The sequence below is a fragment of the Diadema antillarum genome, unplaced genomic scaffold, assembly GCF_040938485.1.
Source record: "Diadema antillarum isolate AM-2024a unplaced genomic scaffold, OU_Dant_1.0 seq00000946_RagTag, whole genome shotgun sequence".
Classification (NCBI taxonomy): Eukaryota; Metazoa; Echinodermata; class Echinoidea; order Diadematoida; family Diadematidae; genus Diadema; species Diadema antillarum.
Genome location: NW_027271795.1, coordinates 295,870 through 319,457, shown reverse-complemented (window position 1 = coordinate 319,457; position 23,588 = coordinate 295,870). Strand labels below are relative to the sequence as shown.

The window sequence follows — 23,588 nt, the reverse complement described above, 5'->3', positions numbered from 1 at the left end:
TGGGGGGGAGTGGGTAAGTGGGGGCATCATCCCAAAAATGCCCTCCAGCACTGTTGGGACATTCATTGTCAGTCAGCATTTCATTTCTCCTGCTTACAAATAACAGCTTGCTGTTTGGTTTGTTTGAATGTCAGATGATGGTGACTGAAGTGAGAGGGGAAAGAATCAGGCTCAATGAAACCAAGTAGTTGATTCACTGATAATAACACTGCATATCAATAGCAGTTAATCAAATATCTTTGTGCATTTCCTATACCTGGACAATTTGGATGTTTGTGCTATTTTACCTACAGGGTCAACAAATGACACTGAAATTCAATACTCAGAACTGAATTCATGGCAAGTTTCCTTTATGTTCTTTTTTTTTTTTACCATTAAGAAATCCTATGATGCTTAATCACTCCTAAGTTGTCAATTTTTGTTTCTAGAAAAAATATTGGAGGAAATTTATTTTGCATTCTACCGATGTGAAACTCTAAATTTATAATGTGACCAAATGTGACTGAAATTCTTCTGTCCATGAATCCTTATACTACCTTGGCACACTTTCCGTATAGCCCCCTGAAAAGCTAGCACATTTGTGTGTGTGTGTGTGTGTGTGTGTGTGTGTGTGTAGGTGGTGTGTGTGTGATTGTTGTGACTGCTTTTTAAAGAGGAAGATAATTGCTAAATTAGAGGTAATGTTTATTCCTGATTTTTTTTTTCTTATCAGGCAATTTCAGGTTGATTTGATTTTTTTTTAATGGAGGGTAATTATGGCCAATACTTGGTGGAAAGACAATACAAAATCATGGCAATGAGATATTTAAGTGATGGTACGCTGCATTGTGGAATATTCGGTCTCTCGTTTGTCTCCCATTTTTCATATATTTTCTTCTTTTTTTCCCCCTGCTGATGACAGTCCCAGCACTATGAGCTGCTGCAATAGAAAGGGGAACTAATGAAGATAATTATGATTGATTAGGGGGTTGTAACAATGCCGTCTGTCATCGCTGCTCTTGTAATTTGCGATGATTAGACGTGATGAATTGCCGGAGGAGAAGAGATGCTGTAGACGGTTAAAACTCCTGGTTTGCCAGAATCGCAAATTCGAGTACACGGATAAATGCACATATTTGTACTTGGCGGTACTTGTGTTGAGTGGAGGAAGCCTTCAGGCAAAGGGGGATAAATTATCAGCAAGTCTTTCATCCACATGCAGTATAATTTGGAAGAATATTTGGATTTTGAGGTTATGACATGCACACACCCTGAAAAGAGGTTATGTATCGTATATCGTGCTGTCATGGACGATGACAAAATTCTCTTACGGGTGAATATGAGATACTTGTGCTTGTGATTGCAGAACACTTGACACAAGCTGAAGTATTAGAAAATCTAACACAAGCGCCAACACTCAAGGTATATCAAGTGAAAATTTCAATGTCCTTTAGTCTTTTGATGAAACAGTCTTCAAAAGTTGTATGTATCCCTTTTGCAAATATCACAAAATTTTGCATGGTTGAAGAATAATGTCTTCCAACGTTGTATATGACATCTTATGTTGATATAGCTAAGAGGTGTTTTTTTTTTATGAATTAAAAACTAACCCCATGTTACTTGAGAACACAGTTCCCTTTTGTTCCAAAAATAATGGTTGGAATTTTGATGAGGTCCAAATAGATTCACTGGAAATTGATCAACTGTATCATTCTCCCCCCCCCCCCATCAAAGAAGCTTTCAATTTGATCATTTTTAGAGAAGGCATGATTCACCTATACCTCTATGATATACCACTGTATGGAAGATATCTAATTTTCAGGGTTCCAGTTGGACACACATGCTTTGAGAAGTCATTGACCATGTAAATCAGGATGGTTGTATAAGAGGCAAGATCAATGAGGATTGTTTTGCAGGCTTCTTGACTGATCAAACAGCCCAGCATTATATATATTACACAAGAAATGTGCTCTATCTTTGCTTTGTCACAGTTACAAGTTGTCAGATTAGAAAGATGTAATACAGTAAGCCCTGTTCACCTACTTTCAATAAAATAAGAAACGGTCAAAACTTCTAATGAGAAATGAAGGTGAGCAGTGATACATGTAATGTGAATTTGATCTACTTCTGTATACGCCATTTATTTCGCGAGTGGTTAAATTCGCGATCGTGGAGTCCTGTACTGAACGGAGAAATGTTCACGCGTACGTCACATCCACATCGGGATCAGAGTCAATATTTTTGTGTGTCTTTGATTCGCGAATAGCACCTGACTCGCGAAATTCACGAAAATAAAAACCTCGCAAAATATTCGGCGTATACAGTAAGTTGTGACAATCTGTATGATTCGAAATGTGAGAAATATTAAATCATGGGGAGAAATCCACTATGACAGAATTGGTCTTGGACAATTGTTTCTGTGTGAAAACCTGTTGTCAATAATCATCAACAGATATTTTATAACTAGTGACTTTGATAGTTACCATGGTTCTTGTTAGTATTGATTTTCCTTCATTACTTTTGCAATTTTCTTTCTGTTATATTTTCATGCTGTATCTTTGAAAGGAAGATTTTGAATAGAGGGTTACTTGACTTGACACCATATGAAATTCATTTGAAGTATCGTACATAAAGACCCTTTTGTTTGTTGATTGGGAAATATGGGTAATAAAAAAGAAATATATGTCGTTATCAATTTTTTTGCATGCATTTTGTCCTGGGTTGATCCCCTGAATGGCGAGAAGAGAGTAAAGCCTTTATAGCAAGGCAAGTGTGACTTCCGGCCTATTACTGCATACACCGGAAAAAGCAGAGGCAAGTGTGACTTCCGGCCTATTACTGCATACACCGGAAAAAGCAGAGGCAAGTGTGATATCCGCCATACTGCATACACTGGGAAAAAAGCAAAGGCAAGTGTGATTGCCGGCATACTGCATACAGCAGAGAGCAAAAATTGGGCTAAGTGTGATTTCTGGTATACTGCATACACTGGAAGAGGGGTAATTAGTGCATCTTCCTGTATATGTTTTGGAAGAGGGGGGTAATTAGCGCATCTTCATGTACACTGTTGTATATGATGGAAGGGGGGTAATTAGCGCATCTTTAAGAGTTTGTTTGTGGAGGAGTGAAAGAAAAAGAAAACAATGAGAGTGAATACCAACAAAATATGAATGTGTAAATGAACGATTCCTTTCAGCAAAAAACAATGGAAGAGGTAATTAATGAATCTCCCGGATGTTATGATTCGCAAGTCTGTGTCATTGTCTTAGATAGAAAAAACAAAACAAATAAGTTTAATTCTGATACATCCTAGGAAAACTGTCTTGTTGATTTGGGCCTATGCCACTCCTGCACAACTTTGGACTTTTACAAATGCCCCAGTTAAGCAAAAGCCCAAACTCGTAGTGTTACAGAGCCTGGAAAAAAACGTAGGCAATTGCTTGCGAGAACAAGCAAAATGTTTGTTTGATGATGGCGAATCATCAGTAGATATCTACTTGAATGTGGGTCCCTCAGGGCTCGGTGATGGGTCCTCTTCTGTTTACGTTGTATATCAAACCTGTACCTGATATCTTTGATCGTAGGCAAAACGTACGTTCATTATGTATGCAGATGACATACAAATCTACCTGACCTGTGACCCATCTCAGAGAGACAATGTAAACCAGACATCAAGGAAGATGTCAACTATTATGTCTGAAATTAGGAAGTAGATGCTGGCGAATTAGTTGAAATTAAACCAAGACAAGACGCAGTTCTGTGTCCTATCTTCTAGATCACACCAAAAACATCTGCAAAATGTATGATTTCACTGGACAATGTAGTACTAAAGACCTCGCCATCAGTTCGCATACTGGGTGTTGTACCGATGACCACGTCACTAATATGTCGTGCAATATCAGATGTCATTTGAGGAACCTCGGTTGTATAAGAAAATGTCTCGATGAGTCTTCTGCACTCAACACAGTGAAAGCATTTGTACTCTCCAGACTATAGATCACTGTAATTGTTTCTTTTATGGCACTACATCACAAAATCTCCTATATCTTTACAGTTTCTCCAAAATCATGCTGCTAGATTAGTGCACAATAAGCCCAAGTTTACATCCTTATGAATGATCTGCATCGGCTTTCCATCTCTAAGAGAATTGATTTCAAGACTGCTACACTTGCATACAAAGATCCCCTCCACACACACACACACACACACACACACACACACACACACACACACACACACACACACACACACACAATGAAGTACCAGTGTATCTTTCTGAGTTCCTCCACATCCGCCAGTCAACATAATTAGCCTCAGGTCCACCACTCGTACTGTGCTTACCATCCCAAGAACCCGAACAACAGGCGAACGTCGCGCATTCAGTATTGCAGCACCTCAATCCTGGAACAGTCTCCCCACAAATCATATATCCAATCAGCAGTTAACACAGAAAAAAAAAACTATTGAAACCTATTTGTTCCAAAAGTAAAACCTCTTTAAAGCTCTTACCTCATTCCGTTGCTAAAGTGACCTGACAAGTTTCACGTCATTATTCGTCTGCTTTGCTTTGTACTTTCTCTGTTTTGTTTTGTTTGGTAAATACTGTTGATTTTTTGGTATTTTGTTTAAATTTTTGAAGCGCTTTGCGTCTGTTTAGAAAAAAAAGCGCTATATAAATATTGGTTATTATTACGTATTAATTTTCAGTAAATCCTTGGTCTAGAGCACTTGCTCGAGGGCAGCAAGCCCTTGCTTGCATGTTCGTGATAACAAAAGCTTTTGCTCGCAAGCAACTGCATATTTTTTATGCTTCTGCAAATTCAAGCAAAAGGCTAGTGTGAGACAGCAAAGTCTACCTCCTTCTTTCCAGTATAAGTTTGTTATGTACATGTACCTCAGTTGGGTTAGGTTCTTAGACAGTCCCACATCTCATTAACTTGTATTCTATTTCTGTCCCACCATTCTCATTCCTTTCCCATCCATGTTATTCCTTCCCCATTCATGTTTATAGTTATCACCCTTGCTTGTTGTCACATCTGATCCTTTTGTTTATCATTCCATGTCTGCAGTTCTCACCCCAGCTTCTAGCCACAGTCATCCAGTGTGTTTTCATTGGTTGTCTTCATGAATAGGGTTCCTTCATTTTAGTTGGTCTCTTCCATTTCTGCTACTCCTATTGGTCCTCTTAGTTCATTTAAATATGTAAATATGTAAATACAGTTTATGCAGATCATGTTCATGATGTTGAGTTTTGCTGAGGGCAGGTCAGCCTGAAAATAAAGCAGTGTGCTCCTCAGGACTTGAAGCGTGCAGGCCTCATGTTTACAGTCTGTGTCCCTAACCCTGTAGCTATCTTACAACTGGTGGCAGCGGTGGGATGGCTAAGTAATACAGGTGGGATCAAGCAGTACTAATTGGATCAAGCTTTAACAAGTTTGTGTGACCTGCATGAGAATTGTTCACCCTCCTTCACATCTGTTGTTTGAAGTTAGCTGTGTTAATATCTGGTCAATGAGTGGATTCATGTGGTGATATCTGATTGATATATGTGGATTCATTTAAAACTCTGGATTATTAACTGGATTATCATCTTCACAACATGACATCCTTTCGCCTTGAGCTACCCGAAGTGTTTACCGGAGAAGATGGAAAAGACTTCCACCAGTGGGTACGTCGATTTGAAGTAGCAGCACAAGCATTTCCGGATAGCTCAACTAAGCTACACTCCCTTCTTCCAGCAAGACTTGCTGGATCAGCATTTACTGTTTGGGAGAGCATACCTGACTCCGAGAAGAAGGATTTCAAGAAGGTGAAGGATAAACTCTCGCAAGTTTTTGGTCAAACACAATTCTTAGATACTTTCAAGTCCTGTATCACTGCCCGCACTCGCCGACCAGGTGAACCGCTTGAAGTTTTTGCAGCAGCTATAGCGTCGATGGTCGAGGAAGCCTTTCCTGCCTACGACGATGCAGCCAAAGCTGGAGAAAAATTTAGGCGCTTCATTGCAGGGATCGAAAAGACTCTCCAGGTCAAGGTGTGTGAACTAGGAGGCAGCAACTTTGAGGAGGCCCTGAAAATTGCTCTTCGAGTAGAAAGAGCAAGTCAGTCACAACAAGACGTCAGCGTACAAGTAGCAGTGACAAGCCAACCAACCAATGACACAATGCTGGCACAGTCACCAGAAATGCAGCTCATCCTACAAAGGCTGAATGAAATGGAGCAGAAATTTGAAAGGATGAACTTGAAATTAGAAACTGCTTCCAAGTCAAATATCCATCCTAGATCGAAGCCCGGATCTCCACAACGTCATAACAGCCGGGAAGAGAGGTTCGATGACAGATATCAGAGACGCCATGATTCCCGATCACCAACCCGTTCTATGTACCGTTCAAGGGAACCAAATCGCTACCAGTCTTCAAGCCCACACAGACGAGAATGGCAACGTCGTCATAGATCGCCAAGTCCTCAGCGTGCCTCACAACATCTCAACAGCCCAGAAGCGAGATTCGATGACAGATATCACCGTCGCCACGACTCTCCTTCACCAACCCGGCATGTGTACCGCTCGAGGGAACAAAACCGGTACCAGTCTCCACATCCACACAGCCAAGAATGGAGACGTAATAACAGATCTCCAAGTCCTCAGTATGCTCGACAATATCAACATCTCCATCCCTCCCGTGAAGCCGACTCTCCTAGACATGCTCCCTATCGTCAAGTTCGCTTTGACGATACACCGTCGGAAAACTTCTGGTAGTTGACGAGGAGGGCCACTCATCAACTCCACCTGCCAAGGCCCAAAACCAAATTCCTGTAGACTCAGTTTCTTCATTGAACTCACCCTACATCCCAGTCATCATCGACAATGTCTATGCACTTGCCTTCATAGATACCGGAGCTCACATCTCTCTCTTGAGTGCCGATTTTCTATCATCTATTCCTGCATCACAAAGGAGCCCACTCGAAAAGTCCACGATCATAGCATCCTCCGTCACTGGTGAGCCAGTAGACAACATTGGAACAGTGGTAGCATCAGTACATTTAGGGAACAAGGCAACTCAACACCAATTCTTTGTTGCGAGGAACATCACGCATCCAGTCATCCTCGGATGGGATTTCATCACCAACCAGAATGCATCAATATCCTCTGCATCATTCAACATGCCTGGTTCCACCATCCCTTTCATCGATCGGCAGCAGTACCAAGCCCCACTGAAGTGTAAAGTTTCTCTTGTGGGACACTCACATATTCCACCTATGTGTGAAATCCATGTCCAGGGAAAATTGGCTTCTCCGCAGTTTGACATCATACCTAGAGACTATGAGGGCTACTTTGAACCGGCTACACAAGATCACATTCCTGTCATTGGTGCCAGATCTTTGTTTAAGCCTCAGGATGGTCTTATTCTGGTACGTCTTATTAACCCCTCTAATGAAGCAGTGGATTTGTCTGCGGATACATGCCTTGGACAGTTTTTCTCCGTGACGGGAAACAAGGAAGAGGAGTATGAGATCATGAATGTAGCTGCTGATGGAGAAACACAACTGAGTGACAAATCACTAGCACCCAGTGTTCTCCCTTCTTCTGAACTCTCTAAGTCAGAGTACAAGAAAGCCGAGCACCTACTCCAAGCTTATGGTGACATTTTTAGTGCAACTCCCCATGACATAGGCCAGACTGATCTCCTTCATCACCAAATCAACACGTCCACCGAAACTCCAATACGACAGAGAGCCTACAGAACTTCCCCAGCCATGAGAGTAGAAATTCAGAAGCAAGTCGACGATCTCCTTCAAAGAGGCATCATTGAAGAAAGCTACAGCCCATGGGCTAGCCCGATCGTAATGGTGAGAAAGAAAGACAATACCTACCGATTTTGCATTGATTATCGGAAGCTTAATGCAGTGACGGTCAGGGATTCACATCCTATCCCACGGCAAGATGACACGATTGACTCTCTTTCATCATCAACATACTTCAGTGTCATGGACCTGTCAAGTGGATATTGGCAGGTTAAGCTCCACCCAGAAGACAAGGAAAAGACTGCTTTCACCACAGGCACAGGACTCTACCAATTCACGGTAATGCCATTCGGATTGGTCAATGCACCGATGACGTTCCAGCGTCTTATGGAAGTTGTCCTCCACGGCCTGCACTGGTCCAGATGTCTGGTATATCTCGACGACTGTATAGTCATGGGCAAGAACTTTGACGATCACCTCAAAAACCTCCAAGAAGTATTTCAACGCTTCAGAGATGCTGGACTTAAACTCAAACCATCAAAGTGCAGCCTGTTCAGGAAAGAGGTCACATACCTTGGTTATGTAATCACCTCCAATGGAGTTAGACCAGATCCAAACAACATTGACAAAGTCAAGTCCTGGCCCCAGCCAAGAACTCCAACACAGGTACGCTCTTTCCTCGGTCTAGCGTCATTCTACCGACGATTCATTCCAAGTTTCTCCAAGGTTGCATCCCCCCTGACGACCCTAACACACAAAGGTCAACGGTTTGTCTGGACAGCAGAGTGTGAAACAGCCTTTCTTCACCTGAAAGAGGCACTAACCAATCCACCACTACTCGCTTATCCAGATTTTGACAAGGAGTTCATTTTATCAACTGATGCTTCCATTGATGCAGTTGGGGCAGTCCTCTCACAAATTCAGCATGGCAAGGAACGAGTTATCTCCTATTTCAGCCAGACGCTCTCCACTTCCCAGAAGAAATGGTCAACATATGATCGCGAACTGTGGGCCATCGTTTCATCAGTTCGCCATTTTCGTCATTTCCTCCGATATCAGCACTTCACAATCCAGACTGATCACAAGCCTCTCCTGGCTCTGACGAAATTTCCCATCCAAGACGATACATCAGGGAGGAGAACTAGGTGGATAGTGGAACTCCATGTGTACACATTCAGCCTGATGCACAAGAAGGGTCAATCACATGGGAACGCTGATGCACTATCTCGACGACCAGGAGACATCCAAGCCACCTCCACACCAACAAGTCAACAGCCAATTAAGTCTATCCTCGCCCAGCCCAAGTGCAGTGCAGTTGAAACCCGTTCACAAAAATCAGCACCAACGCCAAGTCACCCGTTGCACAACCATCCATCAGATCTCTCAAAAGTGCAATCACCCCAGCCTTACAGTGGTGTAATCCTCAACAGTGATGTCGATGTACAACATGAGCAGCAACTAGACAATGACATCAGAACAGTCATCAAGTTTGTCAACCAAGGCAAGCGACCAAGTGAGCGACAGATTCGTCGTCACAACCCTCGAATCAGACGTTTGCTGTGGCAGTACCCCAAGCTAGTTCTTCACAATGACATCCTCTACCGAAAGAAGAAAGACAAGTTAGGCAACTACATGCTCCAACTCGTGGTGCCAAGCTCACTTGTTCCCAGAGTACTCCAAGAATTGCACGGTGATCCATCATCTGGACATTTTGGTGCACGCAGAACACTTCAGAGAGCAGAATCTATGTGCTACTGGCCATTTATGAACAAGGAAATAACTGATTTCTGCAACACATGCACTGCCTGTGAGTCGTTCCGGTTACCAAACCCGAAATACCAAGCACCACTACAGCCAATTTCGACTACACGCCCTCTAGAGATGGTCTTCGCGGATATCGCCGAGCTACCTATCACAAGACGAGGCTTTCGCTACATATTGGTTGTAACAGACCATTTCAGCAAATACGTCAATATCTACCCGATGAAAGATCAGACAGCCTCAACCATTGGCAAGCACCTGTTTGATGACTATGTGAAAGAACATGGTGTACCAGAGATTCTCCATACTGATCAAGGGAGACAATTCGAGTCGAGATTGGTTCAAGAATTATGCAACAAATTGGGCATCAAGAAATCTCGATCAACGTCATACCATCCACAAGGTGCAGGTATAGTTGAACGATGTAATCGCACCATCAAAGATCAATTGGCGAAGTACATTTCCGACCAGGGAGGAGAATGGGACACCCACATCAACCAGCTCCAGTTAGCATACAATACAAGCACCCATTCTACAACAGGTCTCACCCCCTATTTCGTAATGCACGGAAGGGAAGCCCGCATCCCAGCTAGCATCACCTGCTCATCTCCCCCTCCACTAATGGGAAGCTCCATGCTGGAATACACTGCCAACCTGACCGATCGATTGAGGAAAGCATGGGAGTTCACAAGAGAGAAAACCAAACAGCAGCAACAACAACAAAAACAGCATTATGACAAAAGAACTCGCACATCTAGGTACAACATCGGTGACCTTGTCTGGTTAGACGACCCAACCAACAGCAGAAAAAAGTTGGAACCAAACTGGAAAGGTCCTTTCACGGTAATTTCCTCATCTGAAGATGGATTGAATTACACCATCGTCAACAACCAGGATGAAAAGACCAAGCGAACTGTACATCATAATCGCCTGAAAATGTATCGAGTTCGAGCCTCACATGAGACTTCACCATCCCTGTCTGCCCCCCGCCATACAGCACCATCATCGTCATTACCATCAGATGGGACTGGAAAAGGTTCAACGCCACACCCACCAGTAGCAGATGGGACTAAGAGGCAGATGTCTCCACCCCAGCCAGCCTCTTATGGCCCTTCGTACGTCATGTGGTCACCCCGACCACCAAACCACGTCCATCAACGACAGTCAAACCAAGACCAACAGCCACGGTCAGGTTTGTCTGTTTGGTACCAGACCTCCAACCAACCCTATGGTGCCCAGCAGCAGTCGTCAACGAAATCTGACCAACAGCCACGGTCAGATGCAGCAGCCCCACCCCGGCAGCAGTCAACGAATTCTGACCACCAGCCATGGTCAGATGCAGCAGCCCCACCCCGGCAGCAGTCAATGAATTCTGACCACCAGCCACGGTCAGATGCAGCAGCCCCACCCCGGCAGCACTCCACGAAGTCTGACCACCAGCCACGGTCAGATGCAGCAGCCCCACCCCGGCAGCAGTCAACGAATTCTGACCACCAGCCACGGTCAGATGCAGCAGCCCCATCCCGGCAGCAGTCAACGAATTATGACCACCAGCCATGGTCAAATGCAGCAGCCCCACCCCGGCAGCAGTCATCGAATTCTGACCACCAGCCACGGTCAGATGCAGCAGCCCCATGCCAGCGGCAGCTGAACCAGACCAGCTGTTCCCATGGGTCATCGCCGACTGACCAGCAGCCAATATCATCAGCTGACCAACCCCATCCCCGACATCAACCCAGTCACAGGCCATCATCGATTGACCAACTCCAACTCAGACCACATTATCAACTCCGTTCGTCGTCATCTGCTGAGCAATACCAACCTGGGTCATCACGACAAATTACCCCATCGGACTCCCAAATTAGTAGCTCGCAACCTGGCAGTCATCAACAACAACAGCAACAGAGTGAACAAGTACATGACAGTGAACAATTACATGACAGTGAACAATTGCCAGAGAACAATCAAAGCAGGCAAGAAATTCACTCTAGATATGGCCGACAAATCAAATTGCCATCGAAATTGAAGGACTACAAATTGTAGAGACTGAGAAGATACCAACAAGTATTTTAGGCCTTTGGGAAAGACACCCATGTACATAAAAAAAAAAAAAAAAAAAAAGAGAAGAGAGAAAATGTTTTGAGTTTGTGATTGTGATCATACCACTGTAAGCATAAAAGTATAGCAAAGTGTTATATATGTTGCTTTGGCAAAAAGGTTAAAGTCATCACACCTGGTATAACTGCATCTGGGTAGTATTTTGTAGTAGTATGAAGAACATTTTTTTGAGAGAAATGTGAACGAATTATATATATTATTTTGTAGACGACACTTACAATGTAGTTGAATGTGGGATGCAGTATTTGAAACACAGCATTATTAGGTTTTTTTGGAAAAAAAAAGGGAATTTTATAAGTTCATAAGTGTTCAAAAAAAAAATTGAAAGAGTAAATTTCAGCAGACAGGTCAGTTCATAAGTTATTTTTAATTGCATATAAATGTTAACATCAGTTAGCTTCTTATTATTTGCAATGTTCACTTTTTCAGGAATATTAATTTTTTAGACAATTTTGTTCAAGCATCAAACAATTGTTAAAACCGTTTAGTGTAACCACTATGTTATATTGTCAACAAATTTTTTTCCCTCAATTTTGGAATTAGCTCCCTAATGATATCAGAGAATGTTCATCATTAGATCAGTTTATGTTTTTATGGAAGCTTCATTTGTTTGTAAAGCAATTGTTATTGTTTTGTAAATTGGTTAATGATGTGTTTTAGGTTGATATCATGTAATTTTGTGTTTTGTTTTTGGGTGTTCTTACACACGTATTTGCCTTTTCTCATTTAAAAAAAAAGCGCTTAGAGATTTAAATGTAATTTGCGCTCTACAAAGAGGGTTTATTATTATCATTGTTATTATGTCAACAGTTTTTGTATTTATTATTTTTTTTAAGTTATACGTTTTTGTGTTTTGAATTGAGTGTGTTATAAATTTTGATAATGATTATTTTGTGTATTCATGTTATAAGGTTTTGGCAACTTCCATCGAGTAAAAACATTTTCAGTGTAATGAAGTTGTAAACTTTATTGATGAGTAATTGTTTAAAAAAAAAAAAAGAAGAAGAATAAGATAGATAGGAGGTATATAATTTCGAAAAAGGTGAATCCTGTTTGAACAAGTTTGAAGATTGTTTATGGGTTTGAGAGAATAGCAAAGGGCAAATGTTGTTAAAATGATAGATTGGTCATATCGAGTAGTGTATGTGGATACAGTGTGCACATGTGATATTTAGATACACTGGAAATAGAGTGTATAATTGGGGATAAGGTAATTCATTTAAGTTAAATATTTTAAGTAGTTGTATGCTCGGATATGTGTTCATTTGTTTCGAAGAAAATTTATCATCAATATGATATGTTGTTCAAAAGTGAAAAAAAGGGAGAAATTTGTTACAGATAGGCAAATACAGAGGTACAGAGGGTACAGTGTATACGTCAGTATTACAATTTCTTAGTTTATTCCATAGTAGTTTGTACAAACATTTGTATTTTTTTTAATCTTAAGAGAGTACAGCAGAAGGCAGATTTCAGTTTCCAGAACATAAGAAATGGTATGAAATGTAGTTTACCCGTAGTTGGGCATTTTTTTGCCTGATCACAGTTACATTTGATTGATATTTGCCTTTAAAATTGAGGACAATTTTTTGAAAGGAGAATGTTTATGTGAGACAGCAAAGTCTACCTCCTTCTTTCCAGTATAAGTTTGTTATGTACATGTACCTCAGTTGGGTTAGGTTCTTAGACAGTCCCACATCTCATTAACTTGTATTCTATTTCTGTCCCACCATTCTCATTCCTTTCCCATCCATGTTATTCCTTCCCCATTCATGTTTATAGTTATCACCCTTGCTTGTTGTCACATCTGATCCTTTTGTTTATCATTCCATGTCTGCAGTTCTCACCCCAGCTTCTAGCCACAGTCATCCAGTGTGTTTTCATTGGTTGTCTTCATGAATAGGGTTCCTTCATTTTAGTTGGTCTCTTCCATTTCTGCTACTCCTATTGGTCCTCTTAGTTCATTTAAATATGTAAATATGTAAATACAGTTTATGCAGATCATGTTCATGATGTTGAGTTTTGCTGAGGGCAGGTCAGCCTGAAAATAAAGCAGTGTGCTCCTCAGGACTTGAAGCGTGCAGGCCTCATGTTTACAGTCTGTGTCCCTAACCCTGTAGCTATCTTACACTAGCACTATATCAATTGCATTTACTTTTTATGCATAGGACCGTGTGTTTGTATTTTCAGTTAGAGGCAACAGCGCACCGAGTAAAGTTCCATATGTAGTTCACATCAAATCGCACACAAAACATGCAAAATGAGCGCATTATAGTGTACACTTACACTCACTCTCAGCGCAAACTTGGTGTACCTATGGAATGCTGTGATAACACTGCGAGGAGTTAATACCGTATCATTTGTGCAAAACAATGTCAGATGTAAACGATATTGTTTCTTCAAACTGCCCACCAATGCTATCTCCTCTCTCTCTCCATCTCTCTCTCTCTCTCTCTCCCTCTTTCTCTCATGAGCCTTTTGATTAAATCCTATCATGATTGTGATGTTAGTCTGCTCTGTTCTCTCTCCTTGTTCTCTCTTTTGTCTGTTTCTCTTCTCTTTAGTGCTCACAATCTTAGATTCAAGTAGACATGTAAGCAAAGACTGCATGAAATTTTCTCTCTCATTTGTGATTCTGGTTTTTTTTTTATTACGAACCATTGCAAACGACTTTTAAACAACAACAACAACAACAAAAATCAACTGTGATACTTAACGCAGTTTCCAGTACCATTCTTACTGGAGTGTGTTTTCATCTTGCACTCGTTCTCATCATTTCATTTCATCGTCAACTATGAATTGGTTCAACGCAATGCATCGTGTGTACAATTAGCTAAAAATAAATGGACTACAACCGCTGAATGACACAAAGTACAGTGTTTTCTGACATGAAAATATCAAAGAATCGGTGAACAAGTAACTGTCTAACATCCAATGCATCGAAACACAAGCTTTGTGTGTTGTACAAATTTATCCATGGCGTCATACTCCACCTACGTGATTGACATAACAGTCCACACAGCGATCCTAATGAAAATTCGAAGCTGTCACTATTAACATTGTATACAAATCTTGAGAGCTATATCATTATGACCTGAACACTGGGAGGAGATTATTCCTCATACCAAAACGCTCCAGAAATGAATTCAATATGAAAGTTTCTTGAGACATCAATCCTTTTGTTTAAACAATTTTCTCGTGTTCCAGTTCAATTCCCTTATTGTTGTGATATTCCCTGCCGTGACATGCTTTCATCATCCGTCTTAACCGTTGTCATCTATGCTACGGTACAAAGATGTAAAGTCACTGTACCGAATCTTCTCAACTTCGTAAGCTTACACTCGCGATATAAACAAGTAGATTTTGCGTTTGTACATCCTATGAATAGTACGCTTCGCAGGGGTTCCGAGGTACGGGACATGGTTTGACAAACTTCTAGTACAGTTCTCGTACAAATATTGTTGTATGCAAACTCCATCACACCCTTGAAGTTGTGCGCGAAGACTGTGTACACCTCGGTTTTCTTCGTTTGCCGAACAACCACTGACAAAATTCGTTGCCAGTGTCTTCTAACTTGAATACTTTTTTGTTCTCTTTGGTTTGTTGCACAGTGTTTCAAGGAGCAACGAGCAACAATTTGGAACACGCTTTCTGAGCAACGCAGTAATTTAGGATGTGCATTCCTCTCTCTTGCGTGCATACAAAGTCAAACTCAAATAGTACAAACTTCGAAGCGCCTTTCTTTTTGGCACAGCTTTTTCTATTTTCTTTGTGATTTTCGTTTTCTTTTCCTTCCTGTGCTGTATATGAGGCTGGTCCGTTTTATCGCTCACAACTTCAACATCATCGACCTCATCTATGTATGCTCGATTTTCTCCCCACCCCAATAAATCCTCGACGGACTGGATATTAGGAAACTTCTGTGTAGTATCAATGGGCTGCATATAACACATATGTCCCGGACATACAAACTTTTTACAAACCATACACAAAATCTACCCACACTCGTGAACCGTTTTGTATTTCCTCAGCAAACTGATATTACGTATCCTGTTACAAAGTGGACATTCGTAATATTTCCAACAGACTCTCGTTTCTTCACAGGTGCGAAACAATGATCATTCTCTAAATTTCAGCTGCTCCTATCGCAATATCGCAATGTTGCGTCTTGTGATGGTGTGGAACGGTGTTTACCAAGGCAAAAGTTGCAGACATCCTCGCATTTGTGTTAAAACTTTACATCGTACCCCTTCAGACACTAATTCTCACAGATCTGCTATAAAATGCGCTGAGGGGAGGTATCCAAGTCGAATTGTTTGTTATGCCAATAAAGATTCATTTGGCACGATCTCGGTCTACAACGCCAACATCATTGACCTCATCTGTGTAATAACTATGTGCGGTTTTCTCCCCACCCAAACTCCTAGGACTTGACATTATCTTACTTATGTGTATTGTCAACGGGCTGCATTTATAACACCTATGCCTCGGATATATTACAAACTATACACAAAATCTGCCCACTTTCGTGAACCGTATTCGTCCTCAGCAATTGATATTGCGTCATTCTGTTACAAAGTGGACATCTTTGTAATATTTCCAACAGACGCGTTTCTTTGTTGGTGCGAAAACAATGATCGTTCATGAAATTTTAACTGCTCGTAGCCCAGTGTCGCTATGTTGCGTCTTGCGATGGTGCGGAACGGTGTTTAATGTGGCAAAGGTTGCAAGCATTCTCACATTATGTGCTCAAACTTTATACATCCTACTCATCAGGCACTTCTCACAGATCGGCGATAAAATACGCTGAGGAACGTAACCAAGTCGAAGTGTTTGTTATGCTAATAAAAGTATACCGGATATGGCATGCTCTCGATCTTCAGGAATTGAACACCCTATTGCGTTCCAAAGTTTCTTTTGAAATGGCAATTTCTCGGTAGTTCCGCGTTTTTGGAGTATTATCATAAGTCTGGATCTCTTCTGGACTGCATTTCCCATGTGGGACATTTACTTCACTTTTCAAATCTGTCGCGTAGTACACTTTTTGTTCATAACTTTCCCTTATGGAGTACCAGTCTGGGTCTTTTTTTAAAAAAATAATTTTAATGCAAACGATTCCCTTCACTATCGCTCTCGCGCAACACATCTCATCCACTACCCGATATTTGATTTGGATGATGCTACATATTTTCAGCAGGTTTTCGTTGAGGTTTAGAACCCTTTGATTTTATTCTTCCGCCAGGGCAAAACGCGTGACATTAAACGTCCAAATTTCATCGAGTGACAGTTCCTTGTGTGATTAGAGCATTGACTGCAATTTGATGCTGAATGAATCGAGCTTCAACTGGTCCTTCAAAACCATACTGATCGGCTTCTCCAGTTTAGAAGTATTAAAGAAAACTGTTACGAATTTTTGTCCCGAGCACCCTCAAACACGTCATCTATTGTTGAACCCAATCACAAGAGGCAGCATGCCAATCATGGGTCTCTTTCTCTAGACCAGATTAAAAAACAAACAAACCAACAAACAAACAAAACACATGATGTATCAGTCATGGCGACATTATGTTTGCTACAATGTCTTTGACTGACCTTACCCAATTTTCTTACATTGTACATTAACGGTTGACTTTGTAGTTGAAGGAGAGTGTGTTCCTCTGCTTGCCGCTTCCTATCTGCGGTGGATGACGTACTCCCTCTCTCTCTCTCTCTCCGGATGTTTGAGGCCCCTCAGCTCTACGTGTCGTTGCTGCTGGCACTATCGTTGGATGTTCCTCCTCGCTTGGATGAGTTGAGCCGGCACCCGTTGATCACGCTCCTGCGATATGAGTCGTACACGGACCAGTTTGGGGACTCTTCCTCCAGCTGTGGTCATCTATGAAATGAAATATATCGAAGAGCGTATTAGCATCAACGCTAAGAAATACTTATAAAGAGAAAAGTCGCATCTAGCATACACACCATTTGCGTACTGCAACCTTGTACTCTCACTGTGAACCTCTTTAATGTATAGTCCTACATGCGAAATCACTTTCAACGGCGTATTTTACATGTACCAGATACAAATTGAAACAAAACGACAGAACATAAAAAAGAAAGAAATGATGTAACATACCTGTACTCGGGTGAATGCGGAAATACGCCGTTGAAAGTGATTTCGCATGTAGGACTATACATTAAAGAGGTTCACAGTGAGAGTACAAGGTTGCAGTACGCAAATGGTGTGTATGCTAGATGCGACTTTTCTCTTTATAAGTATTTCTTAGCGTTGATGCTAATACGCTCTTCGATATATTTCATTTCATAGATGACCACAGCTGGAGGAAGAGTCCCCAAACTGGTCCGTGTACGACTCATATCGCAGGAGCGTGATCAACGGGTGCCGGCTCAACTCATCCAAGCGAGGAGGAACATCCAACGATAGTGCCAGCAGCAACGACACGTAGAGCTGAGGGGCCTCAAACATCCGGAGAGAGAGAGAGAGAGGGAGTACGTCATCCACCGCAGATAGGAAGCGGCAAGCAGAGGAACACACTCTCCTTCAACTACAAAGTCAACCGTTAATGTACAATGTAAGAAAATTGGGTAAGGTCAGTCAAAGACATTGTAGCAAACATAATGTCGCCATGACTGATACATCATGTGTTTTGTTTGTTTGTTGGTTTGTTTGTTTTTTAATCTGGTCTAGAGAAAGAGACCCATGATTGGCATGCTGCCTCTTGTGATTGGGTTCAACAATAGATGACGTGTTTGAGGGTGCTCGGGACAAAAATTCGTAACAGTTTTCTTTAATACTTCTAAACTGGAGAAGCCGATCAGTATGGTTTTGAAGGACCAGTTGAAGCTCGATTCATTCAGCATCAAATTGCAGTCAATGCTCTAATCACACAAGGAACTGTCACTCGATGAAATTTGGACGTTTAATGTCACGCGTTTTGCCCTGGCGGAAGAATAAAATCAAAGGGTTCTAAACCTCAACGAAAACCTGCTGAAAATATGTAGCATCATCCAAATCAAATATCGGGTAGTGGATGAGATGTGTTGCGCGAGAGCGATAGTGAAGGGAATCGTTTGCATTAAAATTATTTTTTAAAAAAAAGACCCAGACTGGTACTCCATAAGGGAAAGTTATGAACAAAAAGTGTACTACGCGACAGATTTGAAAAGTGAAGTAAATGTCCCACATGGGAAATGCAGTCCAGAAGAGATCCAGACTTATGATAATACTCCAAAAACGCGGAACTACCGAGAAATTGCCATTTCAAAAGAAACTTTGGAACGCAATAGGGTGTTCAATTCCTGAAGATCGAGAGCATGCCATATCCGGTATACTTTTATTAGCATAACAAACACTTCGACTTGGTTACGTTCCTCAGCGTATTTTATCGCCGATCTGTGAGAAGTGCCTGATGAGTAGGATGTATAAAGTTTGAGCACATAATGTGAGAATGCTTGCAACCTTTGCCACATTAAACACCGTTCCGCACCATCGCAAGACGCAACATAGCGACACTGGGCTACGAGCAGTTAAAATTTCATGAACGATCATTGTTTTCGCACCAACAAAGAAACGCGTCTGTTGGAAATATTACAAAGATGTCCACTTTGTAACAGAATGACGCAATATCAATTGCTGAGGACGAATACGGTTCATGAAAGTGGGCAGATTTTGTGTATAGTTTGTAATATATCCGAGGCATAGGTGTTATAGATGCAGCCCGTTGACAATACACATAAGTAAGATAATGTCAAGTCCTAGGAGTTTGGGTGGGGAGAAAACCGCACATAGTTATTACACAGATGAGGTCAATGATGTTGGCGTTGTAGACCGAGATCGTGCCAAATGAATCTTTATTGGCATAACAAACAATTTGACTTGGATACCTCCCCTCAGCGCATTTTATAGCAGATCTGTGAGAATTAGTGTCTGAAGGGGTACGATGTAAAGTTTTAACACAAATGCGAGGATGTCTGCAACTTTTGCCTTGGTAAACACCGTTCCACACCATCACAAGACGCAACATTGCGATATTGCGATAGGAGCAGCTGAAATTTAGAGAATGATCATTGTTTCGCACCTGTGAAGAAACGAGAGTCTGTTGGAAATATTACGAATGTCCACTTTGTAACAGGATACGTAATATCAGTTTGCTGAGGAAATACAAAACGGTTCACGAGTGTGGGTAGATTTTGTGTATGGTTTGTAAAAAGTTTGTATGTCCGGGACATATGTGTTATATGCAGCCCATTGATACTACACAGAAGTTTCCTAATATCCAGTCCGTCGAGGATTTATTGGGGTGGGGAGAAAATCGAGCATACATAGATGAGGTCGATGATGTTGAAGTTGTGAGCGATAAAACGGACCAGCCTCATATACAGCACAGGAAGGAAAAGAAAACGAAAATCACAAAGAAAATAGAAAAAGCTGTGCCAAAAAGAAAGGCGCTTCGAAGTTTGTACTATTTGAGTTTGACTTTGTATGCACGCAAGAGAGAGGAATGCACATCCTAAATTACTGCGTTGCTCAGAAAGCGTGTTCCAAATTGTTGCTCGTTGCTCCTTGAAACACTGTGCAACAAACCAAAGAGAACAAAAAAGTATTCAAGTTAGAAGACACTGGCAACGAATTTTGTCAGTGGTTGTTCGGCAAACGAAGAAAACCGAGGTGTACACAGTCTTCGCGCACAACTTCAAGGGTGTGATGGAGTTTGCATACAACAATATTTGTACGAGAACTGTACTAGAAGTTTGTCAAACCATGTCCCGTACCTCGGAACCCCTGCGAAGCGTACTATTCATAGGATGTACAAACGCAAAATCTACTTGTTTATATCGCGAGTGTAAGCTTACGAAGTTGAGAAGATTCGGTACAGTGACTTTACATCTTTGTACCGTAGCATAGATGACAACGGTTAAGACGGATGATGAAAGCATGTCACGGCAGGGAATATCACAACAATAAGGGAATTGAACTGGAACACGAGAAAATTGTTTAAACAAAAGGATTGATGTCTCAAGAAACTTTCATATTGAATTCATTTCTGGAGCGTTTTGGTATGAGGAATAATCTCCTCCCAGTGTTCAGGTCATAATGATATAGCTCTCAAGATTTGTATACAATGTTAATAGTGACAGCTTCGAATTTTCATTAGGATCGCTGTGTGGACTGTTATGTCAATCACGTAGGTGGAGTATGACGCCATGGATAAATTTGTACAACACACAAAGCTTGTGTTTCGATGCATTGGATGTTAGACAGTTACTTGTTCACCGATTCTTTGATATTTTCATGTCAGAAAACACTGTACTTTGTGTCATTCAGCGGTTGTAGTCCATTTATTTTTAGCTAATTGTACACACGATGCATTGCGTTGAACCAATTCATAGTTGACGATGAAATGAAATGATGAGAACGAGTGCAAGATGAAAACACACTCCAGTAAGAATGGTACTGGAAACTGCGTTAAGTATCACAGTTGATTTTTGTTGTTGTTGTTGTTGTTTAAAAGTCGTTTGCAATGGTTCGTAATAAAAAAAAAACCAGAATCACAAATGAGAGAGAAAATTTCATGCAGTCTTTGCTTACATGTCTACTTGAATCTAAGATTGTGAGCACTAAAGAGAAGAGAAACAGACAAAAGAGAGAACAAGGAGAGAGAACAGAGCAGACTAACATCACAATCATGATAGGATTTAATCAAAAGGCTCATGAGAGAAAGAGGGAGAGAGAGAGAGAGAGAGATGGAGAGAGAGAGGAGATAGCATTGGTGGGCAGTTTGAAGAAACAATATCGTTTACATCTGACATTGTTTTGCACAAATGATACGGTATTAACTCCTCGCAGTGTTATCACAGCATTCCATAGGTACACCAAGTTTGCGCTGAGAGTGAGTGTAAGTGTACACTATAATGCGCTCATTTTGCATGTTTTGTGTGCGATTTGATGTGAACTACATATGGAACTTTACTCGGTGCGCTGTTGCCTCTAACTGAAAATACAAACACACGGTCCTATGCATAAAAAGTAAATGCAATTGATATAGTGCTAGCCTTTTGCTTGAATTTGCAGAAGCATAAAAAATATGCAGTTGCTTGCGAGCAAAAGCTTTTGTTATCACGAACATGCAAGCAAGGGCTTGCTGCCCTCGAGCAAGTGCTCTAGACCAAGGATTTACTGAAAATTAATACGTAATAATAACCAATATTTATATAGCGCTTTTTTTTCTAAACAGACGCAAAGCGCTTCAAAAATTTAAACAAAATACCAAAAAATCAACAGTATTTACCAAACAAAACAAAACAGAGAAAGTACAAAGCAAAGCAGACGAATAATGACGTGAAACTTGTCAGGTCACTTTAGCAACGGAATGAGGTAAGAGCTTTAAAGAGGTTTTACTTTTGGAACAAATAGGTTTCAATAGTTTTTTTTTTCTGTGTTAACTGCTGATTGGATATATGATTTGTGGGGAGACTGTTCCAGGATTGAGGTGCTGCAATACTGAATGCGCGACGTTCGCCTGTTGTTCGGGTTCTTGGGATGGTAAGCACAGTACGAGTGGTGGACCTGAGGCTAATTATGTTGACTGGCGGATGTGGAGGAACTCAGAAAGATACACTGGTACTTCATTGTGTGTGTGTGTGTGTGTGTGTGTGTGTGTGTGTGTGTGTGTGTGTGGAGGGGATCTTTGTATGCAAGTGTAGCAGTCTTGAAATCAATTCTCTTAGAGATGGAAAGCCGATGCAGATCATTCATAAGGATGTAAACTTGGGCTTATTGTGCACTAATCTAGCAGCATGATTTTGGAGAAACTGTAAAGATATAGGAGATTTTGTGATGTAGTGCCATAAAAGAAACAATTACAGTGATCTATAGTCTGGAGAGTACAAATGCTTTCACTGTGTTGAGTGCAGAAGACTCATCGAGACATTTTCTTATACAACCGAGGTTCCTCAAATGACATCTGATATTGCACGACATATTAGTGACGTGGTCATCGGTACAACACCCAGTATGCGAACTGATGGCGAGGTCTTTAGTACTACATTGTCCAGTGAAATCATACATTTTGCAGATGTTTTTGGTGTGATCTAGAAGATAGGACACAGAACTGCGTCTTGTCTTGGTTTAATTTCAACTAATTCGCCAGCATCTACTTCCTAATTTCAGACATAATAGTTGACATCTTCCTTGATGTCTGGTTTACATTGTCTCTCTGAGATGGGTCACAGGTCAGGTAGATTTGTATGTCATCTGCATACATAATGAACGTACGTTTTGCCTACGATCAAAGATATCAGGTACAGGTTTGATATACAACGTAAACAGAAGAGGACCCATCACCGAGCCCTGAGGGACCCACATTCAAGTAGATATCTACTGATGATTCGCCATCATCAAACAAACATTTTGCTTGTTCTCGCAAGCAATTGCCGACGTTTTTTTCCAGGCTCTGTAACACTACGAGTTTGGGCTTTTGCTTAACTGGGGCATTTGTAAAAGTCCAAAGTTGTGCAGGAGTGGCATAGGCCCAAATCAACAAGACAGTTTTCCTAGGATGTATCAGAATTAAACTTATTTGTTTTGTTTTTTCTATCTAAGACAATGACACAGACTTGCGAATCATAACATCCGGGAGATTCATTAATTACCTCTTCCATTGTTTTTTGCTGAAAGGAATCGTTCATTTACACATTCATATTTTGTTGGTATTCACTCTCATTGTTTTCTTTTTCTTTCACTCCTCCACAAACAAACTCTTAAAGATGCGCTAATTACCCCCCTTCCATCATATACAACAGTGTACATGAAGATGCGCTAATTACCCCCCTCTTCCAAAACATATACAGGAAGATGCACTAATTACCCCTCTTCCAGTGTATGCAGTATACCAGAAATCACACTTAGCCCAATTTTTGCTCTCTGCTGTATGCAGTATGCCGGCAATCACACTTGCCTTTGCTTTTTTCCCAGTGTATGCAGTATGGCG

At 41.2% G+C, this 23,588-nt stretch overlaps 1 protein-coding gene across 1 annotated transcript in view; it reads left to right on the top strand.

Annotated features, from left to right (window-relative positions):
- The window catches only part of LOC139741704 (ras-specific guanine nucleotide-releasing factor 1-like), a 157,939-nt gene that overhangs the window by 69,009 nt on the left and 65,342 nt on the right, over positions 1-23,588 (top strand).